The 3,424-nt window shown below is 41.2% G+C and overlaps 1 pseudogene; it reads left to right on the top strand.

The window, feature by feature from the left end:
• Positions 1-254: 254 nt before the first annotated feature.
• On the top strand, positions 255-2,757 carry LOC121561856 (annotated as a pseudogene).
• Positions 2,758-3,424: the final 667 nt, after the last annotated feature.

Raw genomic sequence — 3,424 nt, 5'->3', positions numbered from 1 at the left:
GTATCAGTACGCGCACAACTAGTTAGCGGCAACGGGGGGTACACCCACATAAGGATAAAGTAGCCTAGTTCTTCTTTGATATACAGACGTTACAGACGAGACAAGATCAAATGTTTATTGGTTGGTAGAATTGTTGGTACACAAAGATTGAGATTTTAAAAAGTTATGCGAGCACCAGAATCACATTTTATCTTTAGAATTTATAATAAAGGCATTTACAAGTCAGACTCTAAAAGTATTTCTAGTTCGAAATATTTTTGTTGCAACAGCACTCTCTGCCGTTCAAATAACTGAAGACAGTCGAAACATGCCTATGTCATTTCTCATTTTCTATTGGCTGCTTTCATTCACGTGATCAAAACATAATCATGGCGGCCTCTGCTGCAGTCCGGTCGAGCGTGGGGCTGACTTTGAGACTTTCTAGAGTTATACCAGATTGTAGCACATGTCCTTTCAACAGGTTGAATAGTTATTTGAATGGTATAGCTAGTTCTTCGAATGGTGATCGTTTTCGGACGTTGAACCGACACTTGCAGACATCCAGAGGTGAGTTGGTCTGTTAGCTAATTTACGCAGCTACACTTGGATAGCTATGTAGATAATTGTTCAGCTTCCATCAAACCAATTAATGTCTATCAATTTAGTGCTAGCCAGCTAGCTAGCTATGTCTAAGCAAATCGTAACTAGCTACTATTAGTAAGGCTTGCACCCACATTGTGAAAAATATAGCAAGACAATCATGGCATCTGTTGCTAAGAATATGTTATAAGTTGCGTAACTGATCTCCAAAGCTGCTACTGCTCCTACAGTAACTCAAACAATCCGTAAGAGGATCTGGAACTGAATGTCAACTATTTCTCTATTTTATTTTTGAAGGTCTGTACCACAGTGAGGAGGGTGCAAGTGCAGAAGTCCCCCAAGAAGATGTGTAAGTAGCTACTCTGCCAATGCATCATTTAGCTAGCTAATGGAGTAACGTTAGCTAGTTATGTCTTTTCCCTTTTGACTCCGTTACATAACTGGGCAAGTTAGTTCTTCATCTGATGTAGTTATGCAGACAAAGTCAAGGGGATATTCATACTTTGTAACTGATTTGCGTTAATGCCATTCATTTTGAGTGCAGCATGCATTCATCACTTACATTGTCATTTGTGAACTACCAAGTTTTTAATATTGTTGTTTTTGGTCTGCTCTTAGGGTGAATGTGGTGTACATAGATAGATCAGGAAAGAGGATTCCAGTGAAGGCTAAAGTGGGATAGGCACAACATTGAATAGGCACAACATTGAACTGGAAGGTGAGTGCTAATAGGCTCGGGATGACGTCCTGAGAGAATTCAGGTCACAAGTTGGTGATTGATTTCTCGATTATTGTATTCATGAACACTTACATCTTGTTTCTTGTTCCCTTCCCATGCGTGATTTAAGGAGCTTGCGAGGCGTCACTAGCTTGCTCAACGTGCCACGTGTATGTGAACAGAGACCACGTCGACAAGCTACCAGAGCCTGACGAAAGGTATGAAATTGTTTTATTGTAAGATATGCCATAGTCCATGAGAGCTCATATCATTGCACATCTTATAGTTGTCCCTGTCAAATAAACACATACAATGAAAATACGAAACATTCTTCAGTGTCAACAAGATTGACTCGTATAATGCAATGCAAATCAATGGTTTCAATTTAATTATTCTCATCGCAGAGAGGATGATATGCTGGACATGGCCCCGGCTACAGGAGAACTCCAGGCTTGGCTGTCAGATCATCCTCACCCAGGAGCTGGAGGGCATCGAGCTGACCTTGCCTAAGGTCACCAGGAACTTCTACGTGGACGGCCATGTTCCCAAACCACACTGAGGACACTACACTCAACACTAGCACCCTATTTAGTGTGAAGCAACGTATTGGACATGCATTCTAAGTAGTATGCTATTATGGATGTTGGAAGACAGCCCTCAGGACTGAGTCGTAAAAGAGAGAGGTGCACTCTTTGGACTGTCGGCAGGTATAAAGAGGTGAGCTGGGATAAAGGAGGCTTGAAGGATCCTTCAAGTCAAGAAGCTCTTATATACCCACATTACTGTGTGCCAGAAGACAAAAGCTATGTACCAGTCACTGGCTGCGTTTAGAAGGGCAGCCCAATTATATTTTTTTCAATAATTGGTCTCAAAAGAGCAATTAGTGGAAAACATCAAAATTGGGCTGCCTGTGTGAATGCAGCCCCTGAAGTGTTGTATTTGGCTCACACTGAAAATAATGCTGATTGTGGAAGAGTTGGATGGTTTTCAGCATTCATGTATAAATATGTCACGTGTATTGAAGAGTTCTCAGGCCAAGATTGAGATTTCTATCAAACCATTCAATGTCACAAACAGTTGTTCTTTGTTTCATAGTAACGTGAGTCAGCATTTCAGAAAGGCCCCTTGTCATTGCTACGCATCCAATCAAAACATGTTGTAAAGAACAACTTTGCATCCTTGAATGGAACATTCCATGTTACAACTCATTTACAAAGAACATCATACGCACAAACCTCCTCAAATGGAGCTTCCAAGTAGTCATTAGTCTCTACATTAACAGCACTCACAGACAGCTAACTAACAGTATGTTATGTGTATGTATATGTAGCTTTCACCATCATATCTACTCATGGCCAGTTTCTATGAATTTTATTGGGTGGTGAATAGTCCCGTGTAGCTCAGTTGGTAGAGCATGGCGCTTGCAACGCCAGGGTTGTGGGTTTGATTCCCACGGGGGACCAGTATGGAAGAATAAAACATGTATGCACTCACTAACTGTAAGTCGCTCTGGATAAGAGCGTCTGCAAATTGACAAAAATGTAGTCAAGACCTTGACAAGCCCCTCCACAACACTGAAAGCCCCCTTCCCTACATCAAGCCTGTCAGGAATCATTAACTGTCTCTGATGTAACACTTTTCCAGTATGTTTTGTAAGCGAAGGGCAGCTTGAGATCGATTGGAACGGAAAGGGTTGAATCCGTTAGATAACTGATGACGCCAAGGAGTTACTTGGGCTGCGTTGACACAGGCAGCCTAATTCTGATTTTTTTCCCCACTAATTGGTCTTTTGACCAATCACATCAAATCTTTTCAAAGCTGAACTGATTGGTTAAAATACCAATTAGTGAAAAAAAAGATCAGGATTGGGCTGCCTATATAAACACAGCCTAATCCATTTCACACTGACAGGTGCGTTTTGTTCAATTCCCAGGTCATTTCTGTTCCTGCCCATCCATACCCAGTAATGATTTGCCTTGTAATTTCACCATTAGTAGTCCCATTACTGTCCATCAAAAACCACCTGTATCCAGTATTAGTTGGCTCCTTTACAAACCTGGAATGCTTTCACTTGTACTGTAATGAAGTTGTCTAACATGTGCACAAAACATGTAAGTGTATTATGTA

This window comes from Coregonus clupeaformis, unplaced genomic scaffold (assembly GCF_020615455.1).
Source record: "Coregonus clupeaformis isolate EN_2021a unplaced genomic scaffold, ASM2061545v1 scaf0758, whole genome shotgun sequence".
In the NCBI taxonomy this organism is placed as follows: Eukaryota; Metazoa; Chordata; class Actinopteri; order Salmoniformes; family Salmonidae; genus Coregonus; species Coregonus clupeaformis.
The sequence above is the reverse complement of the archived record's forward strand: the minus strand, read 5'-3'. Positions and strand labels throughout refer to the sequence as shown.